The sequence below is a fragment of the Diadema antillarum genome, unplaced genomic scaffold, assembly GCF_040938485.1.
Source record: "Diadema antillarum isolate AM-2024a unplaced genomic scaffold, OU_Dant_1.0 scf00000057, whole genome shotgun sequence".
Taxonomy (NCBI): Eukaryota; Metazoa; Echinodermata; class Echinoidea; order Diadematoida; family Diadematidae; genus Diadema; species Diadema antillarum.
Genome location: NW_027270946.1, coordinates 3,517,883 through 3,544,257, shown reverse-complemented (window position 1 = coordinate 3,544,257; position 26,375 = coordinate 3,517,883). Strand labels below are relative to the sequence as shown.

General features: G+C 37.5%; 1 protein-coding gene across 1 annotated transcript in view; it reads right to left on the bottom strand.

Moving 5' to 3' along the window:
* LOC139715890 (uncharacterized) overlaps nucleotides 1-17,628 on the bottom strand; it is a 277,465-nt gene extending 259,837 nt beyond the window's left edge. The window contains exon 1 of the mRNA XM_071627442.1: nucleotides 17,534-17,628. The gene's annotated coding sequence lies outside the window, so the exon portion shown is untranslated. The remainder of the gene's footprint in view (nucleotides 1-17,533) is intronic.
* Between the last annotated feature and the right edge of the window lie 8,747 nt (nucleotides 17,629-26,375).

Here is a 26,375-nt window from a genome sequence, read left to right as displayed (position 1 = left end):
TTTCCCTAGTGAATCGCTGCCTAATTATACCGCACATTAAAGTTTCATGCAAATACCTCCAGGCATTGCAGAGAATGAAGAAAAAGTAAAATCTTATCAATATAATCTTGATCTTTGATCTTTGACCTTAAGCATGTGTACTCAAAAGTTGATATGCTCTGCTTCACCGACTCATACAGTATACATACTTTGGCCAAATTTCATTTGGTTACCTCCAACAGTTCTTCAGTTACGCTGTCCACAAAATCTATTGCAGACAGAAGGATGGATGGACAGAAAGACAGATGGAAGGACGGACGGAAGGACGAACAAACGGACAACCTGAAAATGTAATGCCTCTGGTTGATACTTTGTGGCGGAGGCATAAAAAAGATTGTGTGCATGTTTAAATACACTGCTATACATGACCAATGTAGACAATCATGCAAATCTTGACACAGAAACCCACATTCACATTTCTAATTTTCAATGTAATGAGGACTAAGTGATTTCAATGAGTTGATCCACAAAATCAAAATATTGAGATCAAATTTTTAGACAGTTTCTCCTTGAAATATATCATGACTAAAATTTTACATGAGTGCCTATTCCTGAAGAAAGTACTATGCTGCGATTATTGGTTACTCTCTATCTTACTTCAATGGATTTTTCCTTCAATCTTGTCTGTCTCTTTTCACTATCACCAGTTTGGTTTTGCCATTACATTTAATCTCTGTCTCATGAAATTGATCAGCACTTCCACTAAATCAATACCACGACTCCAACAGATAATTACCCAGTTTCCTATCAACTTGCTTCCTTTGACATTGTAATCATTTTAAAATTCCAAGTTTAATAATGCACACTGAGCTGATATTGATGACTACAATTTGAGGTTGAGTCACATTCTCTGCTTACAACTAATCGATCTAAATTTTTGCAAGTCAAACAGGCTTTTGCTGAAAGTCATGGGTGAGGATCCCTTAATATGAGACATAATTTCAAATTTATGACCTTCCACTGTCTTCTGCGAGATTCAATCTGTGGTACTGTATATGCCATATATTTAGCTAGTCTAAATTTTCGTGAATCGGGACTTCCCGACAATTTCGCGAGTCGTTAAATTTGCAATTGTAGAGTGCTGCACTGAACAGAGAAATGTATACTTGTGCGTCACATTCATATCGGGATCAGAGTCATTATTTTCGCGTGTCTTTAATTTTGCAAATAGCACCTGACTCGCAAAATTCACGAAAATAAAAACCTGATGAAATATTTGGCGTATACAGTAATTTGCAATGGAAGACACTACACTGAATTTCTGCGTACTGTAAAGTGAGGAATGTTCGCGTGCATTTTAATTTCACGAATTTCGCGAGAGCCAAGATTTGTGAAAGTAAAATACACATGAAAGTTCTTGTTTACACTATGCACAATGAATGTTAGAGCCAACTCGTGAAAATTTCATGCCACAAAAAAAGCGTAAAATATGCGTATTATCATTATCATTACCATAATGATTACAAAATCAATTGTTCTAATATTGTCCTATTATCACCATGAAAACTGGATACTTTTGGTATCATCAATTTCAAATGAAGCATAATTTGCTCCACTCTTTTTTCTAAACAATAGTCGTTGCCTTTTCTCCTAATTGAAAGGCACAATTAAATAACCCAAAAATCTAAGCAAAGTAGTTTCTGTTGATTAAAAAGTCTTACAACATGATTGGGCATTGCAGAACGATTTATGCTCTCACTCGCGCTGTAAACAATAGAAAGCCCAATGTAGCACCTACTTAATTTCTGATTAGCTTGGTTTCAAAGGCGGGCAGAAAATATGATTTTACGATGCAAAACAAAGCATGGACAACAAAGAATGATGCATGGGCTTTTCTAAAACTAATAAAAAAATGCAGTGATAAATTGATTTCCCACCACGATGGACCCATTAGAGAGGGGTAAAATCCCAGCCATGGAGACTCTGTCCCCTGGTGTATGAAGAGTAATGATAGGCAGAAAATACAGAGAGACAGAAAGACAGAGAGGAAGTGAAAGACAGGAAGAGATGAAAAACAAAGAAAGGGAGAGAAAAGAGAAGAGGAGAAAGGAGAGAGAGAGAGGAGGAGGAGAGAGAGAGAGCAAAAGATGGACAAACAGAAAGTCAGACAGATAAGAGAAGAGGAATAATAATAGAGAGGGTGAGAAGGATCAAATTACAGCAATAGAGAAGAAAGGAGAAGAGAAAGAGATGGAAAGAGAGAGGAAGGGAGAGATGGGCAGATGCTGCATCCATCCCGCCCCCTCTTTTTACAGTCCGCTGCACAGCCTTTGTGTATGACCAACGCACAATACTCCATTCGGGGCCTCTTTACGACAAATTTGTTTCAATTACCTGCCGCATATATGATAGAAATCATGCAGCAAATTTTCCCATTCGTTTCCATCAGTGACTCAGAGCCCTTAACAAGCATCCCTCCCCAACGACAAGGCTCGGCGAAAATAGGTGATACCGGACAGTCTCACTCGCATCCACTTGGGCTGCCCCCTTACGGGTATTTTGCTGGTAATACCATGGACACCAGACTCAAACGGCAGGTCAGTCAAAACTGGCAAGCATTGACTTGAATGGAAAACTTGATGTAAACTTGAATAAATGACCAAAGAGTTACATGTACTTCAACTGTAGTGTACATAAATGTCATAAAAAAGTACCTACTGTGTAGTGGTAGTTCTTTCATCTTTTGTCCATCTAACCTACAGTAGTGTGACTGAAGTGGTTACTTGAACAACATTGGACTTTTTTCTTTGATAGCTGTAAAAATCATGGCTGTTATTTGTGATGGAAAGCAGGAGCTGCACTGATTGAGCTTTTGTTTCTTTTTATTTTTTGTCTTGGAAAATGCCCAAAGGAGCTTTTGACCTTTCCCTAGAAAGTCCTTAGAAAGGAATTGAAGCCATTCAAAAGCAGTATACCACAGAACAAATATAAAAAAAAAGAAACAGAACCATGGTCAACAAATGGTAAGCAAAACATGGCATCTATGCAAGAAATTTCTCCTAATTGGCTTTGTGAACAAAAACAACATCAAAAACATCATCAAAAATGCAACAAATTCCACAATGAATATCTATCAAGCATTACAAATTCTTTTGTGCCACTCTATGCAAGAAATTTCTCCTAATTGGCTTTGTGAACAAAAACAACATCAAAAACATCATCAAAAATGCAACAAATTCCACAATGAATATCTATCAAGCATTACAAATTCTTTTGTGCCACTGCAGTCACTAGCATAGAAATGCTCCATTTACAAAAAACACTTTTTATATTCAAGGAATGTGAATATGATGACCTTGCAATAGGTTTTGTGGGCTTCCAAAAGGCATGCACACATTCAAATAGCTGTGCTTTGAGAAACATTGAATTTCTTTGATTCTGCTGAGATTGCTATAGGTCTTAGGCTTTTGTTTCATTACTTATATAAATATTCAACCTCACTTTCTTCTGGGGCACATTCTTGTCTGGAGAATTAAACATGTTATCATATCTTCACTAGTTATGGAGTAATAGATGTGGGTTGGTTTTTTTCAAGAAAAATATGAGAAAAGAGAGTACTTTCTCGATAAGTGATGTCACAATCTTGTGACTGATTGACAGTTATTTTGAGAACCACAGAGAACGCCAATCAAACAAGATTATTGCTTGAAATATCATTATTCATATCCTTTCAATCTATTTCCTGTCACCACACGATTAGTGTACTTCATTATAATCCTATGTATTTTCCTTGACCTGGGTAACATAGCTTTCTTATTCTCCCAACTTCCCTTTCTTATTCTCCCAACTTCCATACCCCTTCCCCACCACCACCATCCCACAACAACAATTTCATCATCTAGTTTCCATCCAGTAATCATCCACTTTTTTTCATCGAGGAAGGCATCCTTCCTTTCAATGGCTCATTTATTTTCTTCAATATTTTATTAACTCCCTCTTCCTAAAACCAATCCTGTAAATGTCAATTGCTCTCATCCTTTTCTCTGCCTTCATCTCACCTCAAACTATCTCTCTGTTTTTATCTCTGTCTGTCCCTTTATTCAGGATTAGTGATGAACCTATCTTTCTTGTCATTAATCTATCTCCTTCTCCAAGTCTTTTCTCCTCTGGCTTTTATTAGCAGCACCTCTCTTTTGAGCCTCTCCTCCTGTAATAGCATGGCCCTATGTCAATGATTATTGCAAGTCAAGTGCAAAATTACCCCCTGAGTCTGGGCCTGTTTATGGCATCGTGTTATCCTGACAGATGTTTCAGTTCCACTCCTAACTATCACATCGGTCACAACACATTCACTGATAGCATAGACAAGCAAATTTTCCTAGGCAAGAGAAATTTAGGTGCAAAAAAAAAAAAAATCTGATGGCAGTTTAAAGACAATCTTAAAGATTTCTTCTCCACCTGATTATCATTCTATCGTAATGAACAAACATACTTGCTCCCAGAATTATACTTTAAGATGAGCAATTAGAGAGTACTCACCTACTAACCTGTATCTGTTTTGTTCACCAGCCACCAATATAGAGGTTGATACATTCTGTAGGATGTGTAATTTTCTTGACCCATCACTCACAGGGTCTGTTATCCCCTCAGGCTTTATGTATAATAAAAAGACAGACCCTACTTCTCGTGGCAATGGGCTGAATTGAACACACAGAAGGACTGTGGTGACAAAATATACATTAAAGGGATCATACAGTTTTGGTTGAGACCTAATTTCAAGTTTCTAACTTTTTTGGTGAGATAATGAGAAACCTCTTATGAAATATGAAAGAGCATGTAATTCTATGAGGAATTCAACGTTTATTTGATAAAAATTGGTTTTAAAATGGCTGAGATATCCAAAAAAGAGTGATTCTTATAAAGTGTGGGACCCACACTTTATTACGATCGCTTTGTTTTACTTTGTTTTTGGATGTTTAGTCATTCCAAACCCAATTTTCATCAAATAAACTTTGAATTCCTTTTGAAATGGTATGCTCTGTACTTTATCATAAGTGTTTTCTTGGTATCTTGCAAAAAGTTAAAAGCCCAATTTTCATTTCCGCCAATACTGTACCATCCCTTTAACCCGTAGAAGACAAGCCCTGAGTATACTCGGGCAGGTGTCTATAGGAAAGCGTGTTATTACAAAATCAGTCTGTCCTCAATGGGTTAATAGTCTCCAGCACACAAACAAGATACTATGCACGTACCTACCAAAGTTATAACACAGTAGAGTGTCTTGTCTCAAGAAAGCAAGCAATAAATCAAATGAATTTAGTAGCTAGTTGCTATACCAGGTACCTGTATAATTTTGTCCTAATTTGCATAATTTTTTCCTCCTTTTCCCTCAAGTTAAGTAACAGCTGTGAACACTTCTCATGTTCATAATCCTTGGCTAATACATCACCCCTACCCCTTCTTCAATATTTCCCTCCCCCACTTCCTCAGAAAATTACATGTCAAGCTCTCTCCCATCTGACCTTGGAGTCATCATTACGCACGTGGTCAGTCAAGCATGCCAGATCGCCCTTGCTGTTGAATAAGCAGAGGCCTGGTTTAAGAGGAATGGTGCCATTTGGGTTAGAGGATGCTTACGAAATTCTAAAGGGAACTAGAGGAAAATTAGTTTTAAAGGTCCATTTACCTTTGGGAGTAGTGATTCTAAAAATGTTCAAGACATCACATTTGATGCATATGTGTAGGTCTGTAGTATCACAAAACATATCCCACCATATACAATTTTCACAATAAAGCCTAAAATATAAGGACATATCAGCATTTTTCTCAATAAATCATAACTGTAGACGGTTTAGTCTGGAAGCATTCTTATCATAATTATTGTTTACATTCTGTGTATTTATCAATACTTAGCATCAGTTATACAGATTTAAATTTGTACAGTGGTTGTTTCTATCCCTACCTCACAATTTTGAAACTATTTTAAAGCACTAATGCTGGGTTTTTGTTTCATCTGCAAATGGTATATTATGCCTTTAAAGGGATAGTACAGTATTGGTGGAGATGAGAATTTGGATTTTAACTTTTTGTGAGATACCAAGAAAACACTAATGATATAGTACAGAGCATACCATTTTAAGAGGAATTTAAAGTTTAGTTGATGAAAATCGGGCTTGGAATGACTGAAACATCCAAAAACAAAGTAAAACAAAGCGATAGTAATAAAGTGTGGGTCCCACACTTTATTAAATCGCTCTTTTTTTGATATCTCAGCCATTTCAAAACCAATTTATCAAATAAATGTTGAATTCCTCATAGAATTACATGCTCTTTCATATTTCATAAGAGGTTTCTCATTATCTCACCAAAAAATGTTAGAAACCTGAAATTAGGCCTTAACCAAAACTGTACGATCCCTTTAACAGTGGACTTACATTCTAATTCCTAATGATGAAACAGAATTTTCTAGGAAAATAAATATGACTGAAGTAAAAATCTAATTCAACTGAGACTGCTAAATATTCAGAATAATGAACAGCCATCATCACAGCTCCATTATCAATAGAAAAGTGAAGACATTTTGCACAGTACATAATACTTTTGCAAAACATGAAATAATTTCCAAGAATACCTTGATAGTATTGTTCATCAAGACTCAAAGTCAAAGACATTTCATATTGTAGTCACACATGTATCTTGGCATATTGTGCAAGGCATGTTCCCAGCTTATGCACTAATATGTAAGATGTTTTTGCTTCATAATTGTCTGGACGTGAAAAGCAGACATAAAACAAGCTTGTGATTTCATTCAAAGGAGAGGACAAACAAAATGAAAATGTTATCAAGGCATTAGGGAGCTCCCTCACAACTCTGAAAAAATGAGATAAATGTATTTATAAAAATCACTATTGAGAAGATTAAAAAAACACTCCATTATGCAGAAATGGCAAACATGTTTGACATTTTAAGTACCTTTAATCTTCTCCCATCAAAGCAGATGGGGTGCCCTGTACACCGCTTATTCTCACACGAATTGTTCAACATCATCAATTCTTTTCACTTTGGACTGCAATCAGGTTTCCTGTGTCATGAAATATGCATGTTGCCCATTTCACTTTGCATGTGTGCTTCAATTCCACATTATCGGCACAAAAAAAAAAAAAATATTTTGAAACTTGCAAGGCACACTGCTAATCGAGAGATTGCATGTATCAACTGAAGTATACTGTGGATGGGGAATAAGTGTGATTAGAAGCAAAGATGTGTGCTCCATAATAGCAGGCAAAGTTGTCGGCTAGAAAATTGTTCATTTACTTTCATGCCACACTCACAAAGTCAACATGGAATGTAGAATTAAGCTGACTTCAGCTATCACAGTAACTGCACTAGTGGTACCACCATAACGATGTGCCACTACATAAATATAGTAGTTGGTTCCAGCACCAGGAGTGGGGCACTGTAGCATAGTGGATAAGACTCTTGATTTTCAATCAAAGAAGCCTAGCGTTTAAAAGTAGGCCCGCATAAAGAATCGCCCTCTCTCGGACAACTCGAGGCAGGCACCAGACCTGGAGCGAGTCGATCTGGAAAAGGCTGTGAATGTGACGTCACCGTATCGAGCCTGCACGCGCACGCTGCAGCTAGCTAGCTGCATGCATGTGATATGCATTGCTAGACTGTAGATCTATGTTTTTCTGCTCGCGATCGCCTCATCGTCAGGAAACTCGGAAGTTTAGTAAAATCAAATCTGTCACTGTAAAGTTCTGATTTAAAACTACGGGATTATCAAAGTAATATAACATTTCCGTGGAAATTCAAGCTTTTTGATATCAGTAAGTCATTATTTTACCGGTGTACAATCGTCTGCGATATTTCGTTTGTGGGAACATTGTACCTATTCACCTGGATGATGTTTTCTGTTTATATGAAATGCAATCAATAAAGATCACAAGAAAATGAATCTTTGCTATTTCTTTTGTGTGATTTTATTTCATTTCTGTGTAAGCCTTTGCTTACACACGGCCATCTCTATTCCGCTATTCAAATATTGTTATCGGCCCTTTTCGCCAACAGAAAATATGTACTGACTTTAGCAAAACGAACTAGAAAGGTTCTACACATGTCAATTTACTGATGAAATCTCACACGAAGTACTGCAAAAACTGTTATTTAGTAAAATTGCAATATGGAGCTGAAATAAACATGTTAAACAATATTTATTAATTTTTAAAAGGAATCTCTTCAAAAGCTTTTTATTTAGATCAAATTTGTGGGGAATATTCCAGATATGCAAAATGAAATTGGCATCATTGTCCGAACATGCTGCCCATAGAAAACTGTGTGTAAAAAAAGTAACGTTGCACTAACTATGCATTGATGATGAGCGATAGTTAATGGTTCGACATCACAGTTCAAACTATCTAACGAAGATGAGGACTGAGTGATTCTTAAAATCTAAATCCAAAAAAAATAGTCAACGGCAATCACGGTTTACGCCTAGTTAGAAGAAAACGGCACTCAGTACATATAGACTCTAGACTAGAACTAGGACTAGGACTAGTGAGCAGTCAAGGACCGAGAAGATTCTACTCGCCGCTCCGTCGACAGCTGTACGTGCACAGCGCTAATAATAGGCACAGCGTAAATGTTTCGTATGCAATACATACCCCGAATGGCCCTAGCCCTGCTGCCAGAACTTGAAGAAAGTCCAGACGAAGTCCAGACTCCAAGGTCTAGCGTTGCCGCTAGAGGCCCTTGTGCTGCAGGCCCTGTTGTTTCTGTGCTGAATTTTGCAGGTAAGGTATCTGCTTTATGGATTTTCAATGTTTTTGTGGTCGAGATAAATCTCATGGTGGTCGTATGAACACCAAGGTCGTTTTAACATTCAAACAAATAGTTACAGGGAAAAAATCAGTATCATTAATATGTCTCATGCATTTTTGTGTGAATTTCTTACATATTTCCTTGTATATTTTGACCTTTTGTTTACCGTTACTATATTTTTTTTGGGGGGGTGGGGTATTATGGGTTTAAATTTCTTACAATACTGTACTATTTCTTTTGGCTATGCAATTAAGGCCTGTATGCGTACGTTAAAAAATCAAGGGGTATTAATTAGTAAATCCAAATCAAAAATGCATTTTGAGGCCAGATATCTTGATTCAACAACAAAACTACCTTTGCTAATTTCCCCATTTTGGCATAGTCTAAAAAGTTAGGCCCTAGCTCAGACAAAGTCATGCTAATTGAATTGCTAACAGTTAGGCCCTTGCTCTCATTCCAAACTCAAAATCTCACAATCGAACTTCTTGAATCTTGTTCTAGTTCTATTGAACTGAAACTGAAAGGTCTCTATACTCTGATACTTTCCCAAATTCATGTTGATGGCCTGTGGCTGGGCTAATACATACTCACATTTCACATTATTCAATTTGATATGAAATCTGCTACAAATGGTGCTAAAACTTACCAATTTTGAACATTAGCTGGGTCAAGTCTACTGCGGAGATCGATTTCACCCGCGCCTTCGTCGCCATCTCTCTCCCGCTCCACTACCTGGCCAGCCACGGCGGGATTGCGAGGAAGAGGCTCGTTTTGATACGGTACAGGCTGGCGTTCAACTGCACCTTCACTGCCTGATGATCCTTCGACGTCACTTTCATCTTCGTCGTACTCGCCTATCTCCCCATGGTCGTTATCGTAATCATCAAACGAATCCTCCGAATCTGATCACATTCCAAAATGAGGTCCTCGATATCCAAGTCAGAGGTACCTTCTGCCATTTTCAACAAGAAAGTCTAGTCGGCTTCGCATCCTACACGTATTAGCTTGGCTTTGTATACAGCTAGCTATACGCTAGCTAGCGCTAGCTCGCGCTCGCTCTCTCGCATAAGATCGAGGCCTCATCACAGTGACGTCATCTCCCCGCTGAGAGTACAAATGAGCTGTTCTCTGGCTTTATTAAAACTAGTTATTCGTTTTATTAAGAAGGGCATATCATTGGTAAGCGTTTCTAGGTGAATTCGAAACATGGTTAGGTGGAATCTATGGTACTTCCTCGTTATAATGAGGTATATATGACCCTGGTTTATGCATAATTTAGATTTCTATGCGGGCCTACTTTAAATCCTGTCAAGTGCTTTAATATGTTCCTTGAACAAGATGTTTTTACCCACTAAGTCCCAGGCAAAACTAGTCTAATAATAATGGCAGGGCCCTCTGCTAGAGCAAGTAGAAATACTGAAGAGGCTATCCTGTTATAAAGACCATAATTATGACTCTTTATATGTGAAAGCATTTGGTATATATGCACTTGACTCGTTAAGGATAGACTGATTTTGCTACAACACGTATTTCCCATAGACACCTGCCTGAGTATACTCATGGCTTGTCCTCAATGGGTTATGCAGCTACACATGTAGTTTATCTCTGCACATTAAAACTCACACACACACACTGATGGACAGGGCTTGTTTTTGGTGTTGTTTTTTTATTTAGGCAAAATTACATTCATATACAATTTGCCTTTAAAAATAGGACAATTTTGATCAGTTTTAGAAGGAAAAAAAGCAGTGAAAGATTCACATTTGTTCATTTTTTATGCAGAAAGAACATACTTCATATCATCAGTAGTCAGCAACAATAAACTAAAGAGATCATCTGAATACACAAAAGTGCCTAATGCAGAGTAAAGTAAGAAGAAGACTATAGAATAATTACTCATACATAGCAGAGTATATGAGCATTTGCCCTATATCATGAGTTGCAAAAGATGGAAAAGGCCTATTCATTGCACAGTAAGTCATTGACTGACATGCAATTGAGATCAATCTTACAATTGCTTCATAATACTGACCGAGGTCGCGCCATGCAGTATTGACATTAGGCATAATTGAATTGTACCAAGTACAGGAAAAGACAGATGGAGAGGTATCTACAGAGGTTATTCTCAAGGACAGCATTAATTGCTTTTAAATCAATAACTCTATTCCCGTTCAGACCACTACCAGTGGTTTCCTCATATTCAATCATAACATTATTACACATTTGTTAACTTATTCCGGTAGCACACACACTGTATGAGTAAAATGAAAAGGGTATGAGTATGTGAATAACACCTTCACATATTTAGATTATCTATAAATCAAAATCTATAAAATATGGTAGCTCTTTTACTTAAGAAGGAAAAAAAAAACTCTCTTAAAGGATAATGATAACTTATATCACAGAAATGTGTGCACTACAATGAAAAGATTATGGACTTATTTGTCATGTAAACAATGAAAGGGGAATGAAACAATGATAATGAATTTGTTCATTTGAATTTATCATTAAAGTTGAATATTTCCTTAATGCTATTTCATTTAGCTAAGTTTGTCAAATTGACTTGAAGGTAAACTTACCCATTCACTGTTATTGACACATGACATTCATCCTAAGTGTGAATTGCTACGACTTATCGATTTGGTTACATAAAGCAACTTACAGCTTCAGATCAAATAGAAATGATCGAGTTCATCAAAGTTTTCATACAACTATTGCACAAAGCATTATCATGCCTTTAATTTAGACATTTGAGAACCAGGAGGGCATTACAGCTGCAACAAAATCCACGCAGCTGAAACCAGAAAGGTTTCAACTAATAATATCTAGGCCTGATATTTTGACAGGACCAATATATCAACTTTCTATCCACCAGAGCAACAGTGATTAATTTGATTAGTTTCTCAATCCACATGGGATCTGGGGAGGCAGGGACAGCTTCCCCAGGTGATGGGGAGGGGGGGGGGGGGGGGGGGGGGGTAAAAACACGCTCAATAATCAATATCCCCCTCCTCCCACGACTGACACTTTCAGTCTAGACAAGGACTCCATTTGATTATAAATATCTCCTGTTAGAGGGGGATGGGAGGATGAAAATTTGAACATGGAGATCACACAATTCTCATCCTCACTGGACTCCTTTGCATGGTAAGTAGGTGAGATCACAAGTTACAGTATCATAACGGAACATCAGCAAGGAAAACATTCCAAAAATTCACCAGCAGAGCGTCGGAGCATAACCGCATACGAAGCATTGGATGTGGGATGCGGTGCGGAACTCCTTGGGGAACCCCTGATTGCACTTGTTTCACAGTCTCTCATGAATAATATTACACCACCAGAAGACTGCATCCCAAAGAGGAAGAGAGGGAGAGAGGTAGAGCCAGCTCTCCATCCTGTCTTCCAGATAATTGAACCAGCTCACGACATCGGCATCAGCATGACGATGGGACATTGCCCCTGACGACGGTTGAGAGGGCCCTTAACATCTTTCGAGAGGGGAAGATCAATAATGCATGTTCCAAAATACAGTTGCTAAAAACACAACATTTTATCATTAAACAGTTAGCACTTGAAAACTTCGTGGCATTTAGACTTTTTAGTTAACTAGAAAAATAAAACATTGTGTTACTGTTTTGATTAAGGTACCAGTAATTCAAATACTAACTTCAGAGACATGTGTAGACACTTGAGTAGCTTTACAAACCCCTTCTTTATCATCTGTATTTTTGCTCTATTATAAATGCAAGATCCCTCATGAATGTTCCGTAAAGTTTGAACATTCCCTTCTTAACCCATTGAGGACGAGTCCCGAGTACACTCGGGCAGGTGTCTATGGGAGATGCGTGTTGTAGCAAAATTAGTCTGTCCTCAATGGGTTAATGCCAGTTTGCATACTGCCAAGAAGATGTCTCCAAATAAACGGCATGGTGCTCCATTATCAAAATGAATTTAATACATTTAGTTCTCTATAATCATACATACAGGGATGGATCTTGCATTTATTTTCATTATCAAACTGGGTCAGTATGCCTCGGCACCATCCACCACATCTTGATGCAACCTCATGTTATAACATGTGAGTAAGAGTGAAGTTGGGCTCCATAAAACTGTGATCAACATTCATATGAGCAGCGGCCATCAGTCTTTAAGATAATTATGATGATAATAATGATAATAATAATAATGATAATAATGATGATAATAATAATAATAATAATAATAATAATAATAATAATAACAATAATAATAATAATAATAATAATAATATTAACGATAATAAATTATTATAACTAACAGTCACAATGAAATGAGGTTACTGGTTAAAATAGTTAAAAGATATTATTTACTGATAGAATTATTTCCTTGCCCTTATTTCACAGATTCCTTTCTAGTCCAAATTTACTGGTTAAAGGATGATTTTTCCTCAAAGATCGGTAGAGTGGGCACGTCATGCAATGGGAAGGCTGGCCTGAAGACATAGTCAGAAATCCTCACAACGAATTGCATACATCTTTATCACTGATTTCTATGTAGGCACACACAGAGCTGAAAAATGTCACTGGAGTCAAATGTTATATGTGAGGATACGCTTCAAGGCACATATTTGCTGACGAGTGATTCTATTCTAACAGGCCTCTGCTAGTCGTGGTTTTCGAAAATGCTATCCCGGTGGGCGGTAAATGAAGATCAATTCGATTAGGTTACTGTACAAAACGAGGAATGTTCGCATGCATTCTAATTTCGCAAATTTCGCAAAATTAAAATGCACGCTAAAGATCTTGTCTACACTATATGCATTGAATGTTAGAGGCAACTCGTGAAAATTTCATGCTGCGAATAAGGCCATCGGCTCCCATTCGCGAAATTTTCAGGCCATGAAAATATCATGTTTTCCAGTAACCTGCTCTCCCCACACTACCATGTTTTGAAACAATTAAATAATCACGATAGTCTCGCATCTGCCATCAGAAAATCAAGATCTTCATGCTCTATAATAACACTCTTCGGGTAACCAGCATGCTTCCAAATGTCTCCATGCATGAATGCACCATTATCTTCATACTGTACCTGTGCATCTTCATATACATCGCAATCTTCCCCCCCCCCCCCCCCCCCCCCCCCCCGTCCTTTATTCTCACCCTTGCTCCTCTCTCTTCTGTTTTTTATAAACTGGAAGCACTATAGTGGGAAGAGAGAGTACCACGGCTGAACAAACTGTAACAAGATCGGGCTCAATATTTACCGATCTTTATGCTCTTTACACATTACACATCCTGCCGCACAGTGCATCGAAGGCCATCCGGTTTCGCCATCTACGAGCGGTAGTATTGTGCGCGACCATGTCCGGATGAATGGGTTTCCAAGCTCACAGTCAATCAGGTTTGTGATTCCTTGCTCCGGCATGTTTGCAGCTCTTAACTCCACCCTTCCAGAGATCTTCAAATGCAGTACATGACTAGGATGGTCATGGATAATGTGTATTACTCTTGAAAACAGCAGATGTCCAGCAGTTCATCCCATTATAACATCTTATAATAGACGCTGTTCTAAGAGAATGTGCAAGCAGCAATTTCCAGCAGCCCCTGACCCATTGATGACAATTAGATTCTCGTAAGCCATCACATTGTCTCCTTGCATGGACCCTTCCCAAATCATGCTCACAGTAGAGGACGAGTCCCCAAGTATACTCGGGCAGGTGTCTATGGGAAATGCTTGTTGTACTTAACAAAATCACTCCGTCCTCGACGGGTTAAGAGCAGCTTAGCATAACACATCTTGATCAGAGTTTTCATCAGGCATTCTAAGGTGCATTTCTTGTTCAGTTGACATCTGATAAGAATATGAAAATCATTATAACAAACCTCCAGCTGTTTATATTGCTTTCCACGTGTTTTACTAATATTTTTTCTTAAATACAACAAGATTATAAGTCATAATGGTAAAATTTTTGGTTCTTTAGGGTGGCTCCTTTGGTCATATCTCAATGTAGCATACTAATTGTACCTTAAAATATGATGCCACATTCTTTAAAAAGTTTCTTTGCAAAGAGGTGTTCAAACACAAAGTAGGAGTATAATATGCTGTGTATTATCCATTCCCTACAATTGTCCTTTAATCCATATTTAAAGAATTAAAATATGAGACTTAGATTTTTAAATTCATATTTTCTCAGTCCATATTTGATATCTTTTATGTAATAATACCTAAATGCATTCAAAGCCTCAACTTAAAATTTAGTTTTATCACAGGTATATTTTAGTGAAAATATCCTGCACATGAAAACTTGAGCTAAATACATTAGTGCATTCAAAGCCTCAGTACTTGAATCTGAATCACAGGTACCTACTATTTTAGTGAAAAAATCCTGCACATGAAAATTGGAGCTGATAAAGATTTACATCTTACGTGATCCACAAATACACCTCAAAAATTCCATTCACGTTGGCATGCAACACAAAGAAAAGCTGGCTGTCTGATTTTCGAAGAAAATTTGGACAAAGGAAATAAAAATTTGTCAAATGAGATGCTATCAGTGAAACCTCACAGCAGGTCAGCCGTATAGGATTACACATAATCCCCAAAATCCAGGAGGGTCCAAAACTACCGATTCCTCCAAGAATACCCCCAGAAACACGATCCCCCAAACACGCTCATATGCAGATGAACTCGCACGTAGCCAAATTTGCATTGTAATTGACGCTCTGGGTCCTTCAGTGGGATGCCAGGTTGTGAAACGTGCAAGGACCCCCTTTTTCACGGGGAGATGCATTAATTACCCCCACCAATCGATAGTTTTAAGGTGGACAGGGGGCATGCAGAATGGTGGATTACAAGGAGGCAGCTACTAGCACTTTCTCCCTTAACCCTCTCATTACCATAGAAGTGACCTGTCTGTGCACAATGTCAATGCAATTTTCAGACTACAGTTATGAGAGAGTTATAAAACTGCTTCATGAAGATCGCAGCCTCCTTCATGAGAGAGTGGCTTTTTGTCAAGAATAATGAAATCTCCTGGGTATCTTCTATCCTCACAGGAATCAAGATAATAAGGCATAACATCAATTTCATGAAAGGAAAGAATGTGAATCATTCACAATAATTAGTCTTTCACAAAAGAATTCAATCAAGATCATCACAGAGAATTCCACTTTCCGCAAAAAATCACATTTGGCAGCATTGATGATCACATCCATAATCACAAAAAGCTGCAACTCAACTCTAGATCATACACTTTGGAAGGTTTTAGCATGAACATGTTCTGATATCATGTCTGGACACAAGTGTACTATCCTGGGCCTCATTTCAAGTATAAGAAGGCTCAACACTGTTTTCAAACCTCCTCTCCCAAATGATGAAAACGATTCAAAGAAAAGCATTTTACAAATTCATAATATACTATTTTTATTGGGTGCTACACCATGCTGTACAAGATTGTGAAATCCTCACATACTTTGCCTGGACCACCCTGGCTGTTTGAATTCATCGGGATAAGTTTCCTGGTTTTTTTTCTTCCATTACACCCCATCATATCACACGAAGTCACAGATATCATCTATCATATCACATGAAATCAAACATATAAAGTCAAAGACACAACAAAATGAGTTGATCCTGCTGAAAACAAATGTTTGATGTAGTATGTTCCCTTTTTCATTTCCAAATTTCAAAGTCTATGCATGTTTTGAAATTTGACTTTTATGTATTAAAGTAAGTTCTGTTTTACTATGATGTCTTGAATTGCACTGTTTCGTTCAAATGTCTGATCTGCAGCAAGCTCATCTAGAAAGGGATGGTACAGTATTGGTGGAGATGAGAATTGGGCTTTTAACTTTTTGCGAGATACCAAGAAAACACTTATAATATAGTACCGAGCATACCATTTTAAGAGGAAATCAAAGTTTATTTGATGAAAATTGGGTTTGGAATGACTGAAATATCCAAAAACAAAGTAAAGCAAAGCGATCGTAATTGAGTGTGGGTCCCACACTTTGGAATGACTGAAATATCCAAAAACAAAGTAAAACAAAGCGATCGTAATTGAGTGTGGGTCCCACACTTTATTAGAATCGCTCTTTTTTGGATATCTCAGCCATTTCAAAACCAATTTTCATCAAATAAATGTTGAATTCCTCATAGAATTACATGCTCTTTCATATTTCATAAGAGGTTTCTCATTATCTCACCAAGAAATGTTAGAAACCTGAAATTAGGTCTCAACCAAAACTACATGTATACGATCCCTTTAAGCCAATGTTTAAAAAAGAAAATGTCTTTGACAGGTAGGAGCCTTCTACAAGATGGGTTTTTAATGGCAGTATTCTGGAAATAAAGTAATGCAAAGCATAACTTCCTTGTATCTCAAGAATGTAAATTTGTTCAGGAGAGCAATTGACAACATGGCAGCCAAACCACTATTGCCTTTCCTTTGACATGCTGTGGATGCTTCATTTTGGGATAAGACAGCTAGGATTTGGACAGGACATCACTTTATCTGGCAACTAATTAAAAAAAAGTGATTTTCACCCAAATTTGAGTTACAAACAAGGTCTTGTCACCTTATTGCAGAGATATAGAGTCACTGAGAAATAAAATAATGTGACAGAATGTTCAGAGAGTTTGGGTAATAATATTACATTTGTATCATGACAAGCACTGTGTTTGGAATTTACAAGTTACATTTCAGCTTCAATCATAAATTTCAACGCACTAATCTAAGAGGTAAACATACCTTTTTCTGTTCTCCTGCTGGCCTCTGCCTCGTGGGTAGCTTGTTGGGCAAGGGATGCTTTCCCTTTGCTGGTACTGCGGCCCGGGACTGTCTGGTCCTAGTAGATTTTGACATCCTGTATTGGATTGTTGCTTCCAAGAACAATGCTCGCTCCAGACTTCACTAACAAATTGTTGATAGCTTGCAGATGTTAGCAGGCTGCAATTTCATAGTTCCACTTGTCAAGAGAGTCAACTTTTATTTGTTTCTGCAAATCATGACTGTCAATGTTATAACACTAAATGTCAGACAAGTATGTGTTCCACTTTATATGACCTGAAGAAGTATTTTATACAAAGATAATCCTCTGCAAGAATCTTTTAATCCAATTCAAAACACGTGACTAAATCCAGAGAAATCCCGATTCCAAGCTCTGCTTGCAGGCCTATTGGAATACAAGAAGAGAAATTAGGCCAAAGACTTCAAATGTAGAAAACAATACACATCACATTTGTCACATCTGTACAAAATGAATGACTGACTAAACAAATAATCAAAACATACAAAACAACACATTTTTGAAAGCTAATTGTTTACAGCAAATGTAGCCATCCTTCAATCATGAAATAGTGTCCCAGTCATTATCAAGATCAAATCGTTTTGATGACTAAGACTTTTGTAAACACATCCCAAGTGTCCCTTAACCTTTACTTTCTTCACATTCACTGAGATAACTACGTTCAACAACTTGCAATACAGTAAGCTCCTCTGGAAGGTGGCTGTACAGTGAGGGGTTGGGGTGGGGGGTTCATCCATGCGCTGGGAAGTTAGACTTGGCCTTGCCTTGACTTCCAATCAATTACTTTACTGGTAGAGACACAAGTACTGCACAACACCATCTCTAATCAGATTTGCACATCTTACAAGTTAGCCTATAGGAAGTCTCACCAGCCTCCTAACCCTATTCTCTAGAGAACTAGACATGTTCAGTTTGGGTGCTGCTTTAGCCACAACTGGGAGTGGGAAGCTTTTGTATACCTTACAATAGTGGACTTATGCACCTGTTTACATAGCAAAGCACCTCACTCGATCATTGCAATAACCCACTGAATCATCTTTTATTCTTATTTTGGAAGTTCCTACCTCCCCCCCCCCCCCCATCCCCAGTTATAACCAACATAAGTTGCAGTGTTTTTAAACTGAACAGGTCTAGACTTTATCAATGTATTATAAGTGATTCTTAATTCAAAGATGTCCATGATATTCCTACATACCTGTAGTGTTTTTTTTATTGCAAGCAATATGAGGAGTTCAAGAACATGATGCTCATGAATTATTTTAAAAAGTAGTAAGACTGCATGATTACCATCAACTAAAACAATATTTCACACTGTTTAAATTAGAGATAAAAAGAACAATGTTTGTTTGTTTTTTAAAGAGAGACTTTCAGGCCTTGATATATTAACCTTCCAAGAGGCAAAATTATCGATATTACGATGGTAAAAGATTAACAAAGAAGAAGAAGAAGAAGAAAAGAATTAGTAGCTGACATTCCAATCAATCAGTAGAAATCTTTTATATGTAGTTTGTGCTGATTCCCCTGGTTTGCGGTTAAACAATATTTATAGTGATCCAAAGCTTTCATCTCTCAAAACAATGTTCTAACATGGATCGGGGGGGGGGGGGGGGTGGTGTCAGGTTCACATCCAAGAAAACTCAAACATGTATGGAATAACACTCCACAGTAGCATCATTTCATATGTATAATGTGGGGATCTTACAGAAAACTGCACACAACAATGCACATACAACTATCATTTATTTAATTCTATTCTAACGTGTGAGAGTACCACATAACATTAACAAATGAAAAGTTGACATGACAGCAGATATAATAACAGACAACCACCCGACAACAGCTACACGTTACACTCCGAGTATTTACCATGTTCAGGAACATTCTGCACAATTCCTGCAATGATGGAAAAGCAAACTTGCTTGTTTTGGGTGGCTTTACTCAAGAATCTCCTTCATCTGTGAAATACAATGTAGCTGCCCCTCAAGCTACAGATACATAATACACACAAATGTTCTCACGTAGTGGGTATGTCAACCTCCCAGACGTTAAATGATGACTTAACAATAAACTTGCACGTTCGAGCTTTTCATCTGCCCCTCTACAACATGACAGATAAGAGTATTGTTCACCATATAACATTCACGCTGCAAGACCAAAATGCGAGTTAATAATAGCATCTCACCATTCAAATCAAATTCGGCTCCTCACAGTCGAGTAAACAATCCAAGAGCAATTTCATCACTAATTATTTCCACTGTAATGTCCCAGCGATGTTCTCAACGCCCTGTAGGAAGCCATTGGCAGCCTTATAAAATTCTGTCAGTCTACTTGCACGAGTAGAATCTTCAGCTGGCAACACACGTGTAAATCGTGTTTTGGGTATATTCTGCGATCCAAATTTAGCACGCGTCGAATGTATTGATGCGGTCATTGACGCGATCAACTCGAGCCCCGGAGAACCATGTGGCCGATGTATTATGAGCTTCAGCGATTGGTCGCACTTGGTTAGGGCCATTCTCATTATGAAGAGAAAGGGGACACCTTGCACTTCGCTCTTATGAGGGACGGGAGCTGAAGTTGGCCTGGGCGTTCGGAGGGGAGCAGTTGACGTTCGCTGAGCTCTAGATGGCGTGATACCAATGATTTTGTTTTGATATCATCATCGCTGTCATGCAGTATTCGGAATTTTTATAACGCGACCTGTTTCTATCGTAAAAATGGACCAGTAGGTCTACGAATCAGTCGGACCTAAATAAGGTGCCCGCAGATATTACATAATGTACAAAGACATGAGGGTCTGCCAGCCGCGATGTCAGAAAATTTTACAGAAATTTTACAGAAGTGGGGCACATCACCATGTTTATGGGTCAAGCAAGCCACCAGCAAATCTCCCGCGTCGAAAAGAAAGGGGGGGGGGGGGAATAAATATGATGCTAATGATAATCCGTCAAGAAAATCTGAATAAAGAAGTACTGAATTTAAAGGATGTTGTGTAACATGAGATTGTATTTCAATGATGGCATTGTTTCTTATTCATTCTGACATTGATTATAATTATGTTAAAGTTACTTTATCTTATAATGCACACATATTCAAACTTTTCCGTTAGTGTTGACATCGTTAATAAATGACATCACTCCAGCAGTGTCGCGTACAATATACCTATCATTAATTTTGGTTTATAGTGCCTTTATCTATTGTGATATCATGTACATTCTCATGCCCAAAGTATTCCCACACGGTGAATTCGTCAGCTTTTCTTAAATGACTTTTTTCTTTTTCTTGCAGCATCGTGTTCTGTTCTAAAACCATTGAATTGTGACTGACATTCTGGTATAAAGGTATAGGGTGCATAAGGCTAACATTGTCATTCGATACTTTTGAGTCCCTCATACAAACACCATGGCCAAGACAGCCGAGTTATCTGATGAGCAACGAAAAAAAAATCGGCGGCCGAGCGAGTAGGAGTTTCAGCGGCTCAGATTTTTGGGGGGTGCTTTTTTATTTGGTTATGTCAGATTTTTTTGTGGTTTAGTGTTGTTGAATAAATTACTTTGCTCTCAGCTAATCACGTGAAAGGATGTCAATCGTTTTAAACCGTTTGTCATCAGAAAAAAAGTCTGAAAAATCGCTTGATGAACTGCCCCCATCCCTGCCCGGACGCTTTAGGCTATTGCCGTCAAACGTAGAGCAAGGTGTGTAAACCATAGGGAACAGACAATAGGCTACCAAAACATCAACATGAAAAGATCACGCCAAACATCTGGGCCCCATTTCATAAAGGATGTTAGGATGGCAACTCTTGCTGCCAATGGAATGGCAAATTCCAATGGCAACAGCCAATCAGGAAGCTGGATTCTTATCGTTACCATAACAATCGCCATTCCAGTAAGAATAATTGCTATCATATCAACTTTTTATGAAATGGGGCCCTTGAGATTCTGGACTTTCACTTGTTTCATCCCATTGGTAACATCTTTGGCGACGCCAAACACCATACCGTATTTCCAAGATGACGACGTGACGTACCGACGCATATATAGGGATGCCCAGATTGACACAAATGAAAATGGCGTCAACAGGGTGCAGTGGACGGCGCAAACCCCAGATGCCAACCCGATAGAGAATTTATTACCTGGTGGGACGCATGGTCTTGAGCGCCCTCACCCAGGACCGACCAACCTCCAGGGAGGGTCTAATCTGCTCTATCATCAGGGCCTGGGGCACACCACCTAGGTCTCTTTCCGTGACTCTACCATGCGAAAACGATGCTCCCCATCATTAGAATAGGCCCTACAAGGACCAGTTATATACTGTCCAATAAAATACTAGAACTTCATGAATTTTACATGGCAAATGTCTCTTGACATGCCAATCAGATGTCCCCAGTTTAAATCCTCTACTACACATTCAATAAACAACATTTATTTTCCTGTCATAAAATTGCCCTATGTATAATGCTATGTTACAATATCTTTGGCATCGGATTACAGGTACAATTGAATTGACATGAAGTGATCATTCGGCGAGAGATGAAAGGGAAATAAGATACAAGCTAAAGAACAAAAACAAAGTAGAAAGAGAGAAGAGGAGTGTAAATGAAAGCGAAAGAGAGGAATTTAGGAGACCGGAGACGATCACTTGATATCTAATTCATGTTCACTGCACATTTATGTTACTTACACCGATCTATTGCCTTTTCAAAGTTGTTATAATACTTGACATTCCTGCGGGAGTTCACATCTTTAAATTTTGTCTTGAGGGGAAAGTATACAAATCTGGGGCCTGGGGAAAGGTTCAAAGTAGCTTGGGCTATTTTATAGGGTTTTAAAATAATAATTATTGTATATGCATAACTGTGTAATAGATTTATATAAGGGTGCTACTTTGTTCATTGTAACTTTCTTTGAAATGTGTACGTAATTGTGATGTGCGAAGTGTTTGTATTGTCATGATTATTGTACAATTGCGATGTCAATGGAATAAAAATGTCCCATCATAGACTAATAAAAGATGAATGAATGAATGAATGAATGAATGAATACATTATATCTCTAAAGAGACTGCCGACTATCATACCAAGAGAAGTGAAATGTATGTGCTCTTTTCGAAAAATGAAATAAAATTTGATTTGTATTACGATGATCGACAAGGCAATATTGTTGTGATGTATGGTCATAATACGTATTGCCGTCAGCAGCCAGTCAAATACGGGTGACTTGACTTGTGATCACTGCTCGTAATACAACGATTTCGATCTTCGCTGCATTAGTGATGTGATTCGATTATGACCACTTCACGACTACTATTTATGTCATTAAAGTTGAAATGATGGAGATCTCCCTGTACAGGCTCATCTCTGCCTCATCACGCTGACTAACTCCGCGTACAAAATATTTCTGAGAACGCAGATGAAGCACGTTGTGACACGAAGGGATATAGCTCAGTTCCCATTCTGGTGAAATATCAGTGTGAAGGTCACTTAATAATGACAAGTTTGATGGGCAAGGGTGACAGAGAATTATCTTTTACGACACGTTTGCCTATGCTGAAGAGTGAGGACACTCGCACCATTAATTTTCTCTTCTGTTGGAAGTTTTCTGTATCATCAAAATATAGATTTTCCTGGCAAATTTTGCACTTTTGACAGTCTAATTCCTTATTGCTGCATTCAATTTAGGAAAATTTAGCGTAGTAACCTGTTCGGTATTTCAATTTCATGATCTCTTCATTCAAATTCATTTTGGAGCATTCAAATTAACTTTATAAACTTATTCTAATTAACAACGTTTTTCAGCTAAAACTCGTAAGGCAAGCACCATTTCGTTATTCATTCATTCAATTTAGAATGATGTAGTCACGTGATCACGTAGTATATGCTTCGCTCGTTCATTCGATTTCATTTTTGGGCATCCAATTTAATATCCTTTGCAGTCAATTTAGCAGACTTGTTTATCCTTTGCTGCTTTCTTTTTCTTTCTTTCTTTCTTATTATAGTTGTTGTTTTGTAAGCATCATTACATTTCATATTTTCGTATTCATTTTAGAGATTTGGGCAACATTTTTTTTTCCAATGTGCTTATTGAGTCTCCCAGTCCGAAGACAGTGCGTGTGGCCACAACTTATCTGGCCGTTGAGCGCTTTATTCCGAGTGTGTCGGCAAGTTCTAGGTTAGGATGATCATTTAAATGTTCCTATGATTCTTTCTCTGTCTTCTTGAGATATAAGTATGTATCTAACTTGTGCTGTCATGACTGTAAAAAGATGAAGTTAATCTTTAGAATTGGTACACATATATAGGCCTATATAATGACATTTACGAAAGAAAAGGGGCGTTGCAGAACAACAAAGTCAAGTTATATAGGGTAAAAGATATGATACTTTTACTGCTTAACAGCGTGTGGATGAAACAAAAAGTCACATAGAATTACACGTTTAAATGTTCTCACCTTTTCAAAAGAGAAATAACATGACGTAAACTTGAATGAAAATGTTTGGAATTTGACTGCCCATTCGCGAAATTTAATGATTCAAATACCCTCTTCGGCGAGTGATGGCGAACTTAAATGAACGTAGAGTACCAGCCAATTTGAATGCCCTTTTTACGAATTCGAAAGCCACATGTGCAAATTTAATTGATCGAAATGCTAAATTGAACGCACAAGTTGCGATTTTGAAAGACAGACTGTGCGATAACGAGGATTCTTGCTAAATTGAATGAACCTTCTATCAAATGGACTGACAAAAGTGCGAAATTGGCCGGGAAAACCTATACTATCATTATGTTATTATATAACTAGTTAAATCACTTTTTAATCTAACATTGATATTAATCACATAATCAATAATTATTCTATTTTTAAATGCAATGCAATCACATGTAATATAATATAAATATAAAGTTTGTTGTTATACAATCACCCGAATGATAGTCACTGATTTAAAAATGTATTACGAGGTTTGAATCAGTTTATGAAATGAATGCTTACCATGTATAGGAATCGCGCTTGTTTTTTTTTTGGTTTTTTTTTTTTGTGTGTGTGTGAGCCTGATGATGGATTATAGAACATTAACCATTTAGCAACTGAAGATTCCGTACATAATGGACTATCGTTCCTTGGAAGGTATACAGCAATATTACTCTCATTTCGACAGTGTTCTAAATAATGCAAAATAGACCACTGCATGTCTATTTTTGTGTATTTTAAGTTATGTTATTTGAAAGCCTATTAATATTCAAAGGGATCGTACAGTTTTGGTTAAGACCTAACTAAACACTTCAAACATTTTGGGGTAAACTGACGAGAAACCTCTTATGAAATATGAAAGAGCATTATAAATTATAGTTCTAAGAGGAATCTACCATTAATTCGATGAGAATTGGTTGTAAAATGGCTGAGATATCCAAAAAAGAGCGATTATGATAGAAGGTGGGACCCACATTTTATCATTATCGCTTTGTTTTGCCTACGTATAAAACCAAAGACTAGCTTCTATACTCGGGTATAAACTGTTTATGTTCTCTGTTTTTCATTGAGCGACTGTTTGTTTTCGTTTGTCTAAAATGAAATGCATGATGATAAACCACAAAGAAATGAAAACAGATTTGACTTTCCTAGGGAATGATGTTCCTTTACCCAACTTTGACGTCGTAGCGACCGATCATACAGAAATATGAATGTGCGTGAACAACGTACTCGTCGGCAACTGCTTGAGTACGGTATTATACAGTAATTGCCCAAAAGATGGCGCTGCACATTCATAATTAAAACAATATTACAAAATACATTGAATATACATGCAAGTGTGGCGCCTTTGGGTAACACGTTAAATACATGTATCAACATATTATGCATGCACATGTTTAATGTATTATATAACATATCCTGAATGATATTTGGAATATGTGTTTCATTTTATTGTTATATATTATTTTGTACCATTTTAATTGTCTACATAAAGACTGGTTGGTGATTACATTTGATGCAATCCTGTGTCTAATCAAGGAGGTATTTGCTCTCATACCTCCTTGAAAATATCCTCTTTGGAGGAAAATATTACTCCAGCAGGGATGTCCACTGTTATATGACACCTCTAATAGGGCAACATCTGTATATTGGGTATACGATACAGATTGATTTGACAGTCAAACACTTTTGTGTAATAAATTCCATGAAATTACTGAAATCACATTAATAAATGTTTGTTAACTGTATCTAACATCACACAATTCACAGGAAAATTTTGCTGTGTGGGACCAGGCATCTATTACCTGGACAATAACAGAATATTGTGGCTCTGGGCCCTGTTGCATGAAAAGATGTAATCAAACATAAGACAGAAAATCAACATGTTAGATATCAACCAATCACAATTGAGTATTCTGAGACTTAGAATTGATTTTCTGACTTGATCTCAACTACTGTAAAAGTGGATATTTTCGAGCAACTAAATTTTTGATCTCGGCCAGGCAAGAAGAGTTTCGCGTGTTTTTCATTCCGCGGAATCAAGACGGCAACTACTGGAACATACAGGCAGCAGAAATATTGGTGTGCTTTTATTTTCGCGCTAGTTTCTGGTGGCATGAAAATTTCAACACCGCGAAAATTTCCACTTTCACAGTGTCATGCTATACGACCCATCTGTTTTATCAAACAGCAAGTTTTTACAAGGGAACCCATTATAATGAGCTGCTTGGGGGACACTGAAATTTCCTTGTTATATCAGATACCTCCTTACATCAGAGATGAAAAAAAAAAAGCAGAATTATTTTCACCTCACTAT